The following is a 20,118-nucleotide window of genomic DNA, read 5'->3' as shown; positions in this document are numbered from 1 at the left end:
TGCTGCAGGGTGATTGTGCAGTCTGCTGCAGGGTGATTGTGCAGTCTGCTACAGGGTGATTGTGCACTCTGCTGCAGGGTGATTGTGCATTGTGCTGCAGGGTGATTGTGCATTGTGCTGCAGGGTTATTGTGCCTTGTGCTGCAGGGTGATTGTGCATTGTGCTGCAGGGTGATTGTGCAGTCTGCTACAGGGTGATTGTGCAGTCTACTACAGGGTGATTGTGCACTCTGCTGCAGGGTGATTGTGCAGTCTGCTGCAGGGTGATTGTGCACTCTGCTACAGGGTGATTGTGCATTGTGCTGCAGGGTGATTGTGCAGTCTGCTACAGGGTGATTGTGCACTCTGCTGCAGGGTGATTGTGCAGTCTGCTGCAGGGTGATTGTGCAGTCTGCTACAGGGTGATTGTGCAGTCTGCTACAGGGTGATTGTGCAGTCTGCTACAGGGTGATTGTGCATTGTGCTGCAGGGTGATTGTGCATTGTGCTGCAGGGTGATTGTGCAGTCTGCTGCAGGGTGATTCTGCACTCTGCTACAGGGTGATTGTGCATTGTGCTGCAGGGTGATTGTGCAGTCTGCTGCAGGGTGATTGTGCATTGTGCTGCAGGGTGATTGTGCATTGTGCTGCAGGGTGATTGTGCAGTCTGCTGCAGGGTGATTGTGCATTGTGCTGCAGGGTGATTGTGCATTGTGCTGCAGGGTGATTGTGCAGTTTGCTGCAGGGTGATTGTGCACTCTGCTACAGGGTGATTGTGCATTGTGCTGCAGGGTGATTGTGCACTCTGCTGCAGGGTGATTGTGCATTGTGCTGCAGGGTGATTGTGCATTGTGCTGCAGGGTGATTGTGCAGTCTGCTACAGGGTGATTGTGCATTGTGCTCCAGGGTGATTGTGCATTGTGCTGCAGGGTGATTGTGCATTGTGCTGCAGGGTGATTGTGCAGTCTGCTACAGGGTGATTGTGCAGTCTGCTACAGGGTGATTGTGCAGTCTGCTGCAGGGTGATTGTGCAGTCTGCTACAGGGTGATTGTGCAGTCTGCTGCAGGGTGATTGTGCAGTCTGCTGCAGAGTGATTGTGCACTCTGCTACAGGGTGATTGTGCAGTCTGCTACAGGGTGATTGTGCATTGTGCTGCAGGGTGATTGTGCATTGTGCTGCAGGGTGATTGTGCAGTCTGCTGCAGGGTGATTGTGCACTCTGCTGCAGGGTGATTGTGCACTCTGCTACAGGGTGATTGTGCAGTCTGCTGCAGGGTGATTGTGCACTCTGCTGCAGGGTGATTGTGCAGTCTGCTGCAGGGTGATTGTGCATTGTGCTGCAGGGTGATTGTGCACTCTGCTACAGGGTGATTGTGCACTCTGCTGCAGGGTGATTGTGCAGTCTGCTACAGGGTGATTGTGCACTCTGCTGCAGGGTGATTGTGCACTCTGCTACAGGGTGATTGTGCACTCTGCTACAGGGTGATTGTGCACTCTGCTACAGGGTGATTGTGCATTGTGCTGCAGGGTGATTGTGCACTCTGCTGCAGGGTGATTGTGCAGTCTGCTACAGGGTGATTGTGCAGTATGCTGCAGGGTGATTGTGCACTCTGCTGCAGGGTGATTGTGCACTCTGCTGCAGAGTGATTGTGCATTGTGCTGCAGGGTGATTGTGCACTCTGCTGCAGGGTGATTGTGCACTCTGCTGCAGGGTGATTGTGCAGTCTGCTGCAGGGTGATTGTGCATTGTGCTGCAGGGTGATTGTGCATTGTGCTGCAGGGTTATTGTGCCTTGTGCTGCAGGGTGATTGTGCATTGTGCTGCAGGGTGATTGTGCAGTCTGCTACAGGGTGATTGTGCAGTCTGCTACAGGGTGATTGTGCACTCTGCTGCAGGGTGATTGTGCAGTCTGCTGCAGGGTGATTGTGCACTCTGCTACAGGGTGATTGTGCATTGTGCTGCAGGGTGATTGTGCAGTCTGCTACAGGGTGATTGTGCACTCTGCTGCAGGGTGATTGTGCAGTCTGCTGCAGGGTGATTGTGCAGTCTGCTACAGGGTGATTGTGCAGTCTGCTACAGGGTGATTGTGCAGTCTGCTACAGGGTGATTGTGCATTGTGCTGCAGGGTGATTGTGCATTGTGCTGCAGGGTGATTGTGCAGTCTGCTGCAGGGTGATTCTGCACTCTGCTACAGGGTGATTGTGCATTGTGCTGCAGGGTGATTGTGCAGTCTGCTGCAGGGTGATTGTGCATTGTGCTGCAGGGTGATTGTGCATTGTGCTGCAGGGTGATTGTGCAGTCTGCTGCAGGGTGATTGTGCATTGTGCTGCAGGGTGATTGTGCATTGTGCTGCAGGGTGATTGTGCAGTTTGCTGCAGGGTGATTGTGCACTCTGCTACAGGGTGATTGTGCATTGTGCTGCAGGGTGATTGTGCACTCTGCTGCAGGGTGATTGTGCATTGTGCTGCAGGGTGATTGTGCATTGTGCTGCAGGGTGATTGTGCAGTCTGCTACAGGGTGATTGTGCATTGTGCTGCAGGGTGATTGTGCATTGTGCTGCAGGGTGATTGTGCATTGTGCTGCAGGGTGACTGTGCAGTCTGCTACAGGGTGATTGTGCAGTCTGCTACAGGGTGATTGTGCAGTCTGCTGCAGGGTGATTGTGCAGTCTGCTACAGGGTGATTGTGCAGTCTGCTGCAGGGTGATTGTGCAGTCTGCTGCAGAGTGATTGTGCACTCTGCTACAGGGTGATTGTGCAGTCTGCTACAGGGTGATTGTGCATTGTGCTGCAGGGTGATTGTGCATTGTGCTGCAGGGTGATTGTGCAGTCTGCTGCAGGGTGATTGTGCACTCTGCTGCAGGGTGATTGTGCACTCTGCTACAGGGTGATTGTGCAGTCTGCTGCAGGGTGATTGTGCACTCTGCTGCAGGGTGATTGTGCAGTCTGCTGCAGGGTGATTGTGCATTGTGCTGCAGGGTGATTGTGCACTCTGCTACAGGGTGATTGTGCACTCTGCTGCAGGGTGATTGTGCAGTCTGCTACAGGGTGATTGTGCACTCTGCTGCAGGGTGATTGTGCACTCTGCTACAGGGTGATTGTGCACTCTGCTGCAGGGTGATTGTGCACTCTGCTACAGGGTGATTGTGCATTGTGCTGCAGGGTGATTGTGCACTCTGCTGCAGGGTGATTGTGCAGTCTGCTACAGGGTGATTGTGCAGTATGCTGCAGGGTGATTGTGCACTCTGCTGCAGGGTGATTGTGCACTCTGCTGCAGAGTGATTGTGCATTGTGCTGCAGGGTGATTGTGCACTCTGCTGCAGGGTGATTGTGCACTCTGCTGCAGGGTGATTGTGCAGTCTGCTGCAGGGTGATTGTGCATTGTGCTGCAGGGTGATTGTGCAGTCTGCTACAGGGTGATTGTGCACTCTGCTGCAGGGTGATTGTGCAGTCTGCTGCAGGTTGATTGTGCATTGTGCTGCAGGGTGATTGTGCATTGTGCTGCAGGGTGATTGTGCATTGTGCTGCAGGGTGATTGTGCAGTCTGCTGCAGGGTGATTGTGCATTGTGCTGCAGGGTGATTGTGCATTGTGCTGCAGGGTGATTGTGCATTGTGCTGCAGGGTGATTGTGCATTGTGCTGCAGGGTGATTGTTCAGTCTGCTGCAGGGTGATTGTGCAGTCTGCTGCAGGGTGATTGTGCATTGTGCTGCAGGGTGATTGTGCCGTCTGCTGCAGGGTGATTGTGCCGTCTGCTGCAGGGTGATTGTGCCGTCTGCTGCAGGGTGATTGTGCCGTCTGCTGCAGGGTGATTGTGCATTGTGCTGCAGGGTGATTGTGCAGTCTGCTACAGGGTGATTGTGCATTGTGCTGCAGGGTTATTGTGCATTGTGCTGCAGGGTGATTGTGCACTCTGCTGCAGGGTGATTGTGCAGTCTGCTGCAGGGTGATTGTGCAGTCTGCTACAGGGTGATTGTGCACTCTGCTGCAGGGTGATTGTGCAGTCTGCTACAGGGTGATTGTGCAGTCTGCTGCAGGGTGATTGTGCATTGTGCTGCAGGGTGATTGTGCACTCTGCTGCAGGGTGATTGTGCACTCTGCTGCAGGGTGATTGTGCATTGTGCTACAGGGTGATTGTGCACTCTGCTGCAGGGTGATTGTGCACTCTGCTGCAGGGTGATTGTGCATTGTGCTGCAGGGTGATTGTGCACTCTGCTGCAGGGTGATTGTGCACTCTGCTGCAGGATGATTGTGCATTGTGCTGCAGGGTGATTGTGCATTGTGCTGCAGGGTGATTGTGCAGTCTGCTGCAGGGTGATTGTGCAGTCTGCTACAGGGTGATTGTGCACTCTGCTGCAGGGTGATTGTGCACTCTGCTGCAGGGTGATTGTGCATTGTGCTGCAGGGTGATTGTGCATTGTGCTGCAGGGTGATTGTGCACTCTGCTGCAGGGTGATTGTGCACTCTGCTGCAGGGTGATTGTGCATTGTGCTGCAGGGTGATTGTGCACTCTGCTGCAGGGTGATTGTGCATTGTGCTGCAGGGTGATTGTGCATTGTGCTGCAGGGTGATTGTGCACTCTGCTGCAGGGTGATTGTGCAGTCTGCTGCAGGGTGATTGTGCATTGTGCTGCAGGGTGATTGTGCATTGTGCTGCAGGGTTATTGTGCCTTGTGCTGCAGGGTGATTGTGCATTGTGCTGCAGGGTGATTGTGCAGTCTGCTACAGGGTGATTGTGCAGTCTGCTACAGGGTGATTGTGCACTCTGCTGCAGGGTTATTGTGCAGTCTGCTGCAGGGTGATTGTGCACTCTGCTACAGGGTGATTGTGCATTGTGCTGCAGGGTGATTGTGCAGTCTGCTACAGGGTGATTGTGCACTCTGCTGCAGGGTGATTGTGCAGTCTGCTGCAGGGTGATTGTGCAGTCTGCTACAGGGTGATTGTGCAGTCTGCTACAGGGTGATTGTGCAGTCTGCTACAGGGTGATTGTGCATTGTGCTGCAGGGTGATTGTGCATTGTGCTGCAGGGTGATTGTGCAGTCTGCTGCAGGGTGATTCTGCACTCTGCTACAGGGTGATTGTGCATTGTGCTGCAGGGTGATTGTGCAGTCTGCTGCAGGGTGATTGTGCATTGTGCTGCAGGGTGATTGTGCATTGTGCTGCAGGGTGGTTGTGCAGTCTGCTGCAGGGTGATTGTGCATTGTGCTGCAGGGTGATTGTGCATTGTGCTGCAGGGTGATTGTGCAGTTTGCTGCAGGGTGATTGTGCACTCTGCTACAGGGTGATTGTGCATTGTGCTGCAGGGTGATTGTGCACTCTGCTGCAGGGTGATTGTGCATTGTGCTGCAGGGTGATTGTGCATTGTGCTGCAGGGTGATTGTGCAGTCTGCTACAGGGTGATTGTGCATTGTGCTGCAGGGTGATTGTGCATTGTGCTGCAGGGTGATTGTGCATTGTGCTGCAGGGTGACTGTGCAGTCTGCTACAGGGTGATTGTGCAGTCTGCTACAGGGTGATTGTGCAGTCTGCTGCAGGGTGATTGTGCAGTCTGCTACAGGGTGATTGTGCAGTCTGCTGCAGGGTGATTGTGCAGTCTGCTGCAGAGTGATTGTGCACTCTGCTACAGGGTGATTGTGCAGTCTGCTACAGGGTGATTGTGCATTGTGCTGCAGGGTGATTGTGCATTGTGCTGCAGGGTGATTGTGCAGTCTGCTGCAGGGTGATTGTGCACTCTGCTGCAGGGTGATTGTGCACTCTGCTACAGGGTGATTGTGCAGTCTGCTGCAGGGTGATTGTGCACTCTGCTGCAGGGTGATTGTGCAGTCTGCTGCAGGGTGATTGTGCATTGTGCTGCAGGGTGATTGTGCACTCTGCTACAGGGTGATTGTGCACTCTGCTGCAGGGTGATTGTGCAGTCTGCTACAGGGTGATTGTGCACTCTGCTGCAGGGTGATTGTGCACTCTGCTACAGGGTGATTGTGCACTCTGCTGCAGGGTGATTGTGCACTCTGCTACAGGGTGATTGTGCATTGTGCTGCAGGGTGATTGTGCACTCTGCTGCAGGGTGATTGTGCAGTCTGCTACAGGGTGATTGTGCAGTATGCTGCAGGGTGATTGTGCACTCTGCTGCAGGGTGATTGTGCACTCTGCTGCAGAGTGATTGTGCATTGTGCTGCAGGGTGATTGTGCACTCTGCTGCAGGGTGATTGTGCACTCTGCTGCAGGGTGATTGTGCAGTCTGCTGCAGGGTGATTGTGCATTGTGCTGCAGGGTGATTGTGCAGTCTGCTGCAGGGTGATTGTGCAGTCTGCTACAGGGTGATTGTGCACTCTGCTGCAGGGTGATTGTGCAGTCTGCTGCAGGTTGATTGTGCATTGTGCTGCAGGGTGATTGTGCATTGTGCTGCAGGGTGATTGTGCATTGTGCTGCAGGGTGATTGTGCAGTCTGCTGCAGGGTGATTGTGCATTGTGCTGCAGGGTGATTGTGCATTGTGCTGCAGGGTGATTGTGCATTGTGCTGCAGGGTGATTGTGCATTGTGCTGCAGGGTGATTGTTCAGTCTGCTGCAGGGTGATTGTGCAGTCTGCTGCAGGGTGATTGTGCATTGTGCTGCAGGGTGATTGTGCCGTCTGCTGCAGGGTGATTGTGCCGTCTGCTGCAGGGTGATTGTGCCGTCTGCTGCAGGGTGATTGTGCCGTCTGCTGCAGGGTGATTGTGCATTGTGCTGCAGGGTGATTGTGCAGTCTGCTGCAGGGTGATTGTGCAGTCTGCTGCAGGGTTATTGTGCATTGTGCTGCAGGGTGATTGTGCACTCTGCTGCAGGGTGATTGTGCAGTCTGCTGCAGGGTGATTGTGCAGTCTGCTACAGGGTGATTGTGCACTCTGCTGCAGGGTGATTGTGCAGTCTGCTACAGGGTGATTGTGCAGTCTGCTGCAGGGTGATTGTGCATTGTGCTGCAGGGTGATTGTGCACTCTGCTGCAGGGTGATTGTGCACTCTGCTGCAGGGTGATTGTGCATTGTGCTACAGGGTGATTGTGCACTCTGCTGCAGGGTGATTGTGCACTCTGCTGCAGGGTGATTGTGCATTGTGCTGCAGGGTGATTGTGCACTCTGCTGCAGGGTGATTGTGCAGTCTGCTGCAGGGTGATTGTGCATTGTGCTGCAGGGTGATTGTGCATTGTGCTGCAGGGTGATTGTGCAGTTTGCTGCAGGGTGATTGTGCACTCTGCTACAGGGTGATTGTGCATTGTGCTGCAGGGTGATTGTGCACTCTGCTGCAGGGTGATTGTGCATTGTGCTGCAGGGTGATTGTGCATTGTGCTGCAGGGTGATTGTGCAGTCTGCTACAGGGTGATTGTGCATTGTGCTGCAGGGTGATTGTGCATTGTGCTGCAGGGTGATTGTGCATTGTGCTGCAGGGTGACTGTGCAGTCTGCTACAGGGTGATTGTGCAGTCTGCTACAGGGTGATTGTGCAGTCTGCTGCAGGGTGATTGTGCAGTCTGCTACAGGGTGATTGTGCAGTCTGCTGCAGGGTGATTGTGCAGTCTGCTGCAGAGTGATTGTGCACTCTGCTACAGGGTGATTGTGCAGTCTGCTACAGGGTGATTGTGCATTGTGCTGCAGGGTGATTGTGCATTGTGCTGCAGGGTGATTGTGCAGTCTGCTGCAGGGTGATTGTGCACTCTGCTGCAGGGTGATTGTGCACTCTGCTACAGGGTGATTGTGCAGTCTGCTGCAGGGTGATTGTGCACTCTGCTGCAGGGTGATTGTGCAGTCTGCTGCAGGGTGATTGTGCATTGTGCTGCAGGGTGATTGTGCACTCTGCTACAGGGTGATTGTGCACTCTGCTGCAGGGTGATTGTGCAGTCTGCTACAGGGTGATTGTGCACTCTGCTGCAGGGTGATTGTGCACTCTGCTACAGGGTGATTGTGCACTCTGCTGCAGGGTGATTGTGCACTCTGCTACAGGGTGATTGTGCATTGTGCTGCAGGGTGATTGTGCACTCTGCTGCAGGGTGATTGTGCAGTCTGCTACAGGGTGATTGTGCAGTATGCTGCAGGGTGATTGTGCACTCTGCTGCAGGGTGATTGTGCACTCTGCTGCAGAGTGATTGTGCATTGTGCTGCAGGGTGATTGTGCACTCTGCTGCAGGGTGATTGTGCACTCTGCTGCAGGGTGATTGTGCAGTCTGCTGCAGGGTGATTGTGCATTGTGCTGCAGGGTGATTGTGCAGTCTGCTGCAGGGTGATTGTGCAGTCTGCTACAGGGTGATTGTGCACTCTGCTGCAGGGTGATTGTGCAGTCTGCTGCAGGTTGATTGTGCATTGTGCTGCAGGGTGATTGTGCATTGTGCTGCAGGGTGATTGTGCATTGTGCTGCAGGGTGATTGTACAGTCTGCTGCAGGGTGATTGTGCATTGTGCTGCAGGGTGATTGTGCATTGTGCTGCAGGGTGATTGTGCATTGTGCTGCAGGGTGATTGTGCATTGTGCTGCAGGGTGATTGTTCAGTCTGCTGCAGGGTGATTGTGCAGTCTGCTGCAGGGTGATTGTGCATTGTGCTGCAGGGTGATTGTGCCGTCTGCTGCAGGGTGATTGTGCCGTCTGCTGCAGGGTGATTGTGCCGTCTGCTGCAGGGTGATTGTGCATTGTGCTGCAGGGTGATTGTGCAGTCTGCTGCAGGGTGATTGTGCAGTCTGCTGCAGGGTTATTGTGCATTGTGCTGCAGGGTGATTGTGCACTCTGCTGCAGGGTGATTGTGCAGTCTGCTGCAGGGTGATTGTGCAGTCTGCTACAGGGTGATTGTGCACTCTGCTGCAGGGTGATTGTGCAGTCTGCTACAGGGTGATTGTGCAGTCTGCTGCAGGGTGATTGTGCATTGTGCTGCAGGGTGATTGTGCACTCTGCTGCAGGGTGATTGTGCACTCTGCTGCAGGGTGATTGTGCATTGTGCTACAGGGTGATTGTGCACTCTGCTGCAGGGTGATTGTGCACTCTGCTGCAGGGTGATTGTGCATTGTGCTGCAGGGTGATTGTGCACTCTGCTGCAGGGTGATTGTGCACTCTGCTGCAGGATGAATGTGCATTGTGCTGCAGGGTGATTGTGCATTGTGCTGCAGGGTGATTGTGCAGTCTGCTGCAGGGTGATTGTGCAGTCTGCTACAGGGTGATTGTGCACTCTGCTGCAGGGTGATTGTGCACTCTGCTGCAGGGTGATTGTGCATTGTGCTGCAGGGTGATTGTGCATTGTGCTGCAGGGTGATTGTGCACTCTGCTGCAGGGTGATTGTGCACTCTGCTGCAGGGTGATTGTGCATTGTGCTGCAGGGTGATTGTGCACTCTGCTGCAGGGTGATTGTGCATTGTGCTGCAGGGTGATTGTGCATTGTGCTGCAGGGTGATTGTGCACTCTGCTGCAGGGTGATTGTGCAGTCTGCTGCAGGGTGATTGTGCAGTCTGCTGCAGGGTGATTGTGCATTGTGCTGCAGGGTGATTGTGCCGTCTGCTGCAGGGTGATTGTGCCGTCTGCTGCAGGGTGATTGTGCCGTCTGCTGCAGGGTGATTGTGCATTGTGCTGCAGGGTGATTGTGCAGTCTGCTGCAGGGTGATTGTGCAGTCTGCTGCAGGGTTATTGTGCATTGTGCTGCAGGGTGATTGTGCACTCTGCTGCAGGGTGATTGTGCAGTCTGCTGCAGGGTGATTGTGCAGTCTGCTACAGGGTGATTGTGCACTCTGCTGCAGGGTGATTGTGCAGTCTGCTACAGGGTGATTGTGCAGTCTGCTGCAGGGTGATTGTGCATTGTGCTGCAGGGTGATTGTGCACTCTGCTGCAGGGTGATTGTGCACTCTGCTGCAGGGTGATTGTGCATTGTGCTACAGGGTGATTGTGCACTCTGCTGCAGGGTGATTGTGCACTCTGCTGCAGGGTGATTGTGCATTGTGCTGCAGGGTGATTGTGCACTCTGCTGCAGGGTGATTGTGCACTCTGCTGCAGGATGATTGTGCATTGTGCTGCAGGGTGATTGTGCATTGTGCTGCAGGGTGATTATGCAGTCTGCTGCAGGGTGATTGTGCAGTCTGCTGCAGGGTGATTGTGCATTGTGCTGCAGGGTGATTGTGCCGTCTGCTGCAGGGTGATTGTGCCGTCTGCTGCAGGGTGATTGTGCCGTCTGCTGCAGGGTGATTGTGCATTGTGCTGCAGGGTGATTGTGCAGTCTGCTGCAGGGTGATTGTGCAGTCTGCTGCAGGGTTATTGTGCATTGTGCTGCAGGGTGATTGTGCACTCTGCTGCAGGGTGATTGTGCAGTCTGCTGCAGGGTGATTGTGCAGTCTGCTACAGGGTGATTGTGCACTCTGCTGCAGGGTGATTGTGCAGTCTGCTACAGGGTGATTGTGCAGTCTGCTGCAGGGTGATTGTGCATTGTGCTGCAGGGTGATTGTGCACTCTGCTGCAGGGTGATTGTGCACTCTGCTGCAGGGTGATTGTGCATTGTGCTACAGGGTGATTGTGCACTCTGCTGCAGGGTGATTGTGCACTCTGCTGCAGGGTGATTGTGCATTGTGCTGCAGGGTGATTGTGCACTCTGCTGCAGGGTGATTGTGCACTCTGCTGCAGGATGATTGTGCATTGTGCTGCAGGGTGATTGTGCATTGTGCTGCAGGGTGATTGTGCAGTCTGCTGCAGGGTGATTGTGCAGTCTGCTACAGGGTGATTGTGCACTCTGCTGCAGGTTGATTGTGCACTCTGCTGCAGGGTGATTGTGCATTGTGCTGCAGGGTGATTGTGCATTGTGCTGCAGGGTGATTGTGCACTCTGCTGCAGGGTGATTGTGCACTCTGCTGCAGGGTGATTGTGCATTGTGCTGCAGGGTGATTGTGCACTCTGCTGCAGGGTGATTGTGCATTGTGCTGCTGGGTGATTGTGCACTCTGCTGCAGGGTGATTGTGCACTCTGCTGCAGGGTGATTGTGCATTGTGCTGCAGGGTGATTGTGCACTCTGCTGCAGGGTGATTGTGCATTGTGCTGCAGGGTGATTGTGCATTGTGCTGCAGGGTGATTGTGCACTCTGCTGCAGGGTGATTGTGCACTCTGCTGCACGGTGAATGGACAGGAAGAGAACAATATTGCCTGGTGATTGTCGAGCTGTGTTCCTTCATCCGCTGCCGTAGCGTCTGCATGGTCTCGAAGCATGGTACATTGGGGAGACCAACTGAAATTATCAACCAATCAGATTTTCCGTTATTTTGAGCATATTAAAGCAACTTAAATAAATGAAAACCTGGTTAGAGACTGTCAAATTTGGGTTTGTAAAAGGCACATAATGGTGGATTAGAACAAAGACAAAGAAAATTACAGCACAGGAACAGGCCCTTTGACCTCCACGCCTGCAACGACTATGCTGCCCGACTTAACTAAAACCAGTAAGACTTCTCACAACACCAAAGTCCAACAGGTTTATTTGGTAGCAAAAGCCACAAGCTTTCGGAGCGCTGCTCCTTCATCAGGTGAGTGGGATTTCAGTTCACAAACAGGGCATATAAAGACACAAACTCAATTTACAAAATAATGGTTGGAATGCGAGTCTTTACAGGTAATCAAGTCTCAAAGGTACAGACAATGTGAGTGGAGAGAGCGTTAAGGACAGGTTAAAGAGATGTGTATTGTCTCCAGACAGGACAGTTAGTGAGATTTTGCAAGCCCAGGCAAGTCATGGGGGTTACAGATAGTGTGACATGAATCCAAGATCCCGGTTGAGGCCGTTCTCATGTGTGCGGAACTTGGCTATCAGTCTCTGCTCAGCGACTCTGCGCTGTCGTGTGTCGTGAAGGCCGCCTTGGAGAACGCTTACCCGAAGATCCGAGGCCGAATGCCCATGACCGCTGAAATGTTCTCCAACAGGAAGAGAACACTCTTGCCTGGTGATTGTCGAGCGGTGTTCGTTCATCCGCTGTCGTAACGTCTGCATGGTCTCCCCAATATACCATGCCTCCCACTCACCTGACGAAGGAGCAGCAAGCGCTCCGAAAGCTAATGGCTTTTGCGACCAAATAAACCTGTTGGACTTTAACCTGGTGTTGTGAGACTTCTTACTGTGTTTACCCCAGTCCAACACCAGCATCTCCACATCATGAACTAAAACCCCCTACTCTTCCGGGGACCATATCCCCCTATTCCCATCCTATTCATGTATTTGTCAAGACGCCCCTTATTAAAAGTCACTATCGTATCTCCTTCCACTACCTCCTCCTGCAGCGAGTTCCAGGCACCCATCGCCCTCTGTGTGAAAAACTTACGAAAAACTTGTACATCTCCTTTAAACCTTGCCCCTCACACCTGAAACATATGCCCCGTCATAATTGACTCTTCCACCCTGGGAAAAAGCTACTGACTATCCACTCTGCCCATGCCCCTCATAATCTTGTAGACTTCAATCAGGTCACCCCTCAACATCTGTCGTTCTAGTGAGAACAAACCAAGTTTCTCCAACCTCCCCTCATAGCTAATGCCCTCCATTCGATCCTGGTAAATCATTTCTGTACCCTCACCAAAGCCTCCACATCCTTCTGGTAGTATGGCTACTAGAATTGAACACTATCTTCCAAGTGCGGCCTAACTAAGGTTCTATAAAGCTGCCAATCCAGCCAATTAATGCCATATGCCTTCTTGACTTACCTTCTCCACCTGCATTGCCATTTTCAGTGATCTTTGTACCTGTACACCCAGATCCCTCTGCCTATCAATACTTTTCAGGGTTCTGCCATTTACTGTATATTTCACATCTGTATTAGACCTTCCAAAAAGCATTAATTTGAATCCTTTGAAGAAATCAAAGCAGGCAATAGATGCATATACAAATTTAAAAGTAGTATTTAATAAGTTGCCGGATATGAGCTTTGGTATTAAAGAAAATGTAATCGAAAAGGCAATACATTGGAAATAAAGCATGTTCTTCAAATTCGTGAGATGTGAGTTAGATAAGCCAGCAACCTATAGTGTAGTCTTCTTGGTGTTCCAGTTGTATTAATAATTTGGATATGGACACCAGAATTGGTTGATACCAAATTAAATTGAAAAATGTATTTACTGTCAATTCCGTGCCCATGTCCTTTTTCAACATTTTTGTCTGATTTTCATTTTTTCCACCTTACTGTCAGATAGCAAACGTTTCTACAAATATATAAAATGAAGAAGAGTGGCGAAAGTAAACATTGGTCCTTTAGAGGACGAGAAGGGGGATGTAATAACTGTAAAAATGAGAAAAATGGCTGAGGCATTGAACAGGTATTTTGTGTCAGTCTTCACTGTGGAAGACAAATAATATGCCAAAAATTGATGACAGGGAGGCTATGGCAGGTGAGAACCTAGAAACTATCATTATCACAAAAGAAGTAGTGTTGGGCAAGTTAATAGGGCTAAAGGTAGACAAGTCTCCTGGTCCTGATGGAATGCATCCCAGGGTATTTAAAGAGATGGCGGGAGAAATAGCAAATGCATTAGTGGTAATTTACCAAAATTCGCTGGACTCTGGGGTGGTTCCCACAGATGTGATGCCACTGTTTAAAAAAGGAGGTAGACAAAAGGCGGGTAACTATAGGCCAGTTAGCTTAACATCTGTAATAGGGAAAATGCTTGAATCTATCATCAAGGAAGAAATAGCGAGACATCTGGATATAAATTGTCCCATTGATAAGACGCAGCATGGGTTCATGAAGGGAAGGTCATGTTTGACTAATTTGGTGGAATTCTTTGAGAACATTACATGTGCATTGGACAATGGGGAACCTGTGGATGTGGTGTACCTGGATTTCCAGAAGGCATTTGACAAGGTTGAAGTCGGTAAAAATACCTCTGAGGCTAGTCTGAGTCAAAATACACTAAGGCTTTATTCTCACAAGCTTGTGGGAGAACCTGACCCCTTGAAAGGGGAAGCCAAAGTTCTCCCTGAACACAAGAAGCGTGGGCCTTTATACATCAGGATTCCCAATACAAGTCATGAAGCAAAGTCCAGTTAACAGCCTTGATCATAAATTATAGTTCCTCTAACAGCTTCTGATACACTCTGGGTTATGGTTAGAGACTATCTGGTATCCTTGGGTCATAAAGCTCAATTCTCCTGGTAGTTGTAGTCAAGATGCAACCTCTGGTCCCCTGCTCTTCCCGCGGCTTTTCCTTTGAAGTGACTGTGTGCGATTGCAGCTGTCCCAGTGGGAGTCCTCCTTCAAATGGCCATTCTCGCACTCTACCAGTTGGTAGCTGCTTCCTTTGTTTAAATCATACACAAGCCTATGAGAAAAGCAAGACTTACCACCCAACATTTACATTTAACTGTCTGTTTTATCAGAATGATATAAACAAGCGAGGGAACCATGAACAAATGGCTTACACTACTAAAAGTTAAAGATGAAAGACATGAACAAATGGCTTATGCTCCTAAAAGTAAAAGATGAAACCAAGAACAAATGGCTTATACTACTACCAGGAGCAATATAAACAAAGGGGAGACGAGCCATAAGGAAGAGTTATGTTTGTGATACATTCCAGGTACAGAGTTCAACCTTTTAGGTACAAAATACATTGAGTACAAAAAAAAATTAACCCTTTCCCTTCTTCAATCCCCCCTTTTGGTCAGAGGCCAAGTGCAAACATGGCCTCATGACCAATTTAGAGCCAAATGTTACCAGCATATGGGCCTACCCCCTTCATCAGGAAGTCTGCCCTTTCTGCCTGCTCACTGGCACTTGGCATAATCCGGACTGTTACCATTTTACAACAAGCGTTCAATAATGCCATACAAATACAACATGCGATAACAATGACAATTAATACAATTAACCCGTGCATCAAGTATGATCCCCACGACCCAAACCATTGCCCTCGTCGTCCCGGAGGGTTATAATTATGATATTGGCTCCCTTCACCTTGAATTATCATCGTCACTCGTTTGATATGATCTGCCAAATGAGTTATATTTTCCGAAACATCTGGGATATACGTGCAGCATTCAGATTCAATTATAGCGCATGTTCCTCCCTGGAAAGCCAACACATAATCAAGTGTCAATTGGTTCTGTAAAGCAACAGTCCGGATAGCTACAACCTCGGCTGATACTTCAGAGAAGGCTGTGCTCACCTCCTCAAACCCGTCTCTAGTTTCATTCGCAATTCTCTTCAAGGTCAAGGCCATATATATAAGTTCCTGAGTTGCTTTTGCTGTCCCATAAAGTGGGAAAGCTATCATAAAGAACCATTTCTGTCTCAGTAATGGCTCGCTTAGTCCTAAGCAGGTGTACCTCGGGGTGGTCCCGTAAGTCGGTGTAATGGTGAATATAGGGTACCACATATGCCAAATAACACGATCCTGCCCAATTCCAAGGAAGCCATGGATAGGCATTGTTTCCACAGACACAACAGGTACCATCATATGCAGTCATGCTGTTCATATAAGTAGAGAAGAGGCTGACCAGGACATCAGCAATGGGGCAATGGATTGTAATCTGTTGCACCAAAGCCCAGGCACCACTGGTGACATTAATCTGCTGGGTACAGTAGCTATGGCCAACAAGTATGGTTCCGTTTCTTACCAAGCAGATAGATCCCACCTTGTTGGTTTTTCACAACATGCCTGATGGGGTTGAAGTAGGCCATTTTCCAAAAGCCATATTTTTATTATCTCATCAATATTCACCTCATTAAACATATTCATTTATTGGACTGATTGGCACCATTCATAACGTGCCCACAATGCAGAGGGGAACACCCGAATGGACATTCGTTTAAATCCCCCTCTGCACAGCTGAGAGACCTTTAATTTCAAAGCCGACAAAAGATCCTTATTCTGCCCAGCAACAGCACGAAGCTGCATTTTAAACCGGCCTTTGGCCAGAAGATCGGGATATCTGCGAGTCAAGACCTGGAGTGGGTTATATGGCATAACCGGACTGTCAATAAAATATTACAGGAATAAAATGGCCAAGGCAGGCAGAGAAACTTAATAAACTAGGATAAAAAGAATAAAAGATTAGATTAAATCCCCCTACACACAGCAGGACAAAATGACATTAACACCTAATCTCGCAAGCATAGAATACAGACACAAAACAGTAGAGATCAATTTAGATAAGGGGACACATCGAGAGGATAATGGGAAACACATTAAAACACCGGGGCAAGAACAGGCAGTCCCATTAATACGGACACACACCATACAGATGCAAATTGACAAGCCTCCCAGGGAACTTCCTGACCAGACAGGCCACTTTATAAGTATTGTAAAAATGTATGAGCAAATGTTCCCGCTCGAATTTGGATCCCTATAAATATCCAGAGCAAATGTATAACCATTGAGATCATCGTGGCCAAGCCACTGTTTCAGAGCTGGTTACGCTGTTCTCCCTGGGTTCCCAGTAATTGTACAACAAAGAAAAACGCTTTGAACATTGCCTTGCGACTCGACCTCTTGAATGCACTGGTACAAGGGATTTTTCCCTACAACAGGGTTTTAAATGTCACTTTCCTTGTCCCATCGTGGGTTCCATTCTGATTCGAAATCCCCTCTACCATTCCCGGAGTTGACAAAGGGATAGGGAATAAAAGACTTCCCCCCCCTTTCCTTCATGCATGGGAATATGTAAGCAGACCCAGCACTTGCTCAAAATTTTGACTGCAATACATACAAGTGAGACATATACATGTTCATGTGATAGGATCGGATTTTAGAGGATTGATGCAATGATCGCTTGGATCGACCAAATCTCGTGTTAATGTACTCACCCTCCTGAGCACTCTGCTGTTGCCAGGTACAGATCCATCCCTGTCCCTCAGCTAAACACCGAAAATTCCAGATACACCAAGTTACATTGCATGGGAGACTCCAATCACCTCGCCCCTCCAACAGAGTTGGCAACATGGCATGGTTAAGGAATCCCAAGCAGCGGTCCCTATGGGTTACCTCCCAGGGACTTATTCCATGTGTCGGAAGGTTACAATAGACAGAATCATCGTCACAGAGATGCTTGTGATGCTCTATCCTCAAGTCTACACAATTCCATCTATACTTCCCCTCCATAACTAGCAGGGCAAGAGTCGTGAGAAGCAGCAAGGAAATCATCCTATCACTTAATTAATAACCCGCGCGACCGTTATACAATGGTCCAAAGGCTATACCGCCCGCGCGCCACTGCCCACGAACCCGTTCAGCTTGCTTGGAGGTCAACCAAAGAACAAAGAACAATACAGCACAGGAACAGGCCCTTCAGCCCTCCAAGCCCGCGCCGCTCCCTGGTCCAAACTAGACCATTCTTTTGTATCCCTCCATTCCCACTCCGTTCATATGGCTGTCTAGATAAGTCTTAAACGTTCCCAGTGTGTCCGCCTCCACCACCTTGCCTGGCAGCGCATTCCAGGCCCCCACTACCCTCTGTGTAAAATATGTCCTTCTGATATCTGTGTTTAACCTCCCCCCCTTCACCTTGAGCCTATGACCCCTCGTGAACGTCACCACCGACCTGGGGAAAAGCTTCCCACCATTCACCCTATCTATGCCTTTCATAATTTTATACACCTCTATTAAGTCTCCCCTCATCCTCCGTCTTTCCAGGGAGAACAACCCCAGTTTACCCAATCTCTCCTCATAACTAAGCCCCTCCATACCAGGCAACATCCTGGTAAACCTCCTCTGTACTCTCTCCAAAGCCTCCACGTCCTTCTGGTAGTGTGGCGACCAGAACTGGACGCAGTATTCCAAATGCGGCCGAACCAACGTTCTATACATCTGCAACATCAGACCCCAACTTTTATACTCTATGCCCCGTCCTATAAAGGCAAGCATGCCATATGCCTTCTTCACCACCTTCTCCACCTGTGACGTCACTTTCAAGGATCTGTGGACTTGCACACCCAGGTCCCTCTGCGTATCTACACCCTTTATGGTTCTGCCATTTATCGTATAGCTCCTCCCTACATTATTTCTACCAAAATGCATCACTTCGCATTTATCAGGATTGAACTCCATCTGCCATTTCTTTGCCCAAATTTCCAGCCTATCTAGATCCTTCTGTAGCTTCTGACAATGCTCCTCACTATCTGCAAGTCCTGCCAATTTTGTGTCGTCCGCAAACTTACTGATCACCCCAGTTACACCTTCTTCCAGATCGTTTATATAAATCACAAACAGCAGAGGTCCCAATACAGAGCCCTGCGGAACACCACTAGTCACAGGCCTCCAGCCGGAAAAAGACCCTTCCACTACCACCCTCTGTCTTCTGTGACCAAGCCAGTTCTCCACCCATCTAGCCACCTCCCCCTTTATCCCATGAGATCCAACCTTTTTCACCAGCCTACCATGAGGGACTTTGTCAAACGCTTTACTAAAGTCCATATAGACGACATCCACGGCCCTTCTCTCGTCAACCATTTTGGTCACTTCTTCAAAAAATTCCACCAGGTTAGTGAGGCATGACCTCCCTCTCACAAAACCATGCTGACTATCGTTAATGAGTTTATTCCTTTCTAAATGCGCATACATCCTATCTCTAAGAATCTTCTCCAACAACTTCCCCACCACGGACGTCAAGCTCACCGGCCTATAATTACCCGGGTTATCCTTCCTACCCTTCTTAAATAACGGGACCACATTAGCTATCCTCCAATCCTCTGGGACTTCACCTGCGTCCAGTGACGAGACAAAGATTTGCATCAAAGGCCCAGCGATTTCATCTCTCGTCTCCCTGAGCAGCCTTGGATAGATTCCACCAGGCCCTGGGGATTTGTCAGTCTTTATATTCTCTAACAAACCTAACACTTCCTCCTTTGTAATGGAGATTTTCTCCAACGGTTCAACACTCCCCTCCGAGACACTCCCAGTCAACACACCCCTCTCCTTTGTGAATACCGACGCAAAGTATTCATTTAGGATCTCCCCTACTTCTTTGGGCTCCAAGCATAATTCCCCACTTTTGTCCCTGAGAGGTCCGATTTTTTCCCTGACAACCCTTTTGTTCCTAACGTATGAATAAAATGCCTTGGGATTCTCCTTAATCCTGTCTGCCAAGAACATTTCATGACCCCTTTTTGCTCTTCTAATTCCCCGTTTGAGTTCTTTCCTACTTTCTTTGTACTCCTCCAGAGCTCCCTCGGTTTTTAGCTGCCTGGACCTAACATACGCCTCTCTTTTCTTTTTGACCAGTCCCTCAATTTCCCTGGTTATCCACGGTTCTCGAATCCTACACGACCCCTCTGAAATTGTCCTCCCTCTGCACCGCTGTAATATGCTCTCCAACTAATACTGCTACTCCCCCACCTCTTTTGGCCCCTCCTCTGTCTCGCCTAAAACACTTGTACCCCGGAATATTCAGCTGCCAGTCCTGTCCCTCTTTCAACCAAGTCTCCGTCACCGCAACCACATCCAAATTCCTCGTGAGCATTAAGGCCCTAAGTTCGTCTGTCTTACCTGCTACGCTCCTTGCATTGAAGTATAAGCACTCCAGACCTCCAGGCCCAGTGAGGTCATCCTCCCCCAGAGTGCTCTTCTTCTTTGCCAGCCTTGTCCCAGCCCCAAGCTCGTCCCCAGCCTCTACACTTGTAGACCTAATATTTTGATCCCCACCCCCCTGCCATACTAGTTTAAACCCCCCCGAACTGCACTAGCAAAACTCCCAGCCAGGATATTCGTGCCCTTCCAACTTAGTTGTGACCCGTCCTTCTTGTACAGGTGCCATCCTCTCCTGAAAACTTCCCATTGATCTAGGAAAATGAAGCCCTCCCTCCTGGACCAGTCCTTTAGCCAAGCATTCAATTGTACTAACTCCCTATTCTTAGCCTCACTGGCACGAGGCATTGGGAGCAGCCCAGAGATTGCCACCCTGGAGGCCCTACTTTTTAGCCTATTTCCCAACTCCCTGAATTACTCTCATAGGATCCCCCTGCTCTTCCTATCTACGGCATTTGCACCAATGTGTACAATGACATCCGTTTCTTTATCTTCCCCTTTTAATATGCCTCCTATCCGCTCGGAGACATCCATGACCCCAGCACCAGGTAGGCAGACTACCACCCTGGAGTCCCGTTCGCACCCACAGAATCGCCTGTCTGTGCCTCTAACCGACGCATCCCCCACCACTATTGCTCTCCTAACCCCTCTCTTTCCTT

This window comes from Mustelus asterias, chromosome 18 (genome assembly GCF_964213995.1).
Source record: "Mustelus asterias chromosome 18, sMusAst1.hap1.1, whole genome shotgun sequence".
NCBI lineage: Eukaryota > Metazoa > Chordata > Chondrichthyes > Carcharhiniformes > Triakidae > Mustelus > Mustelus asterias.
This window is presented reverse-complemented; position numbering follows the sequence as displayed.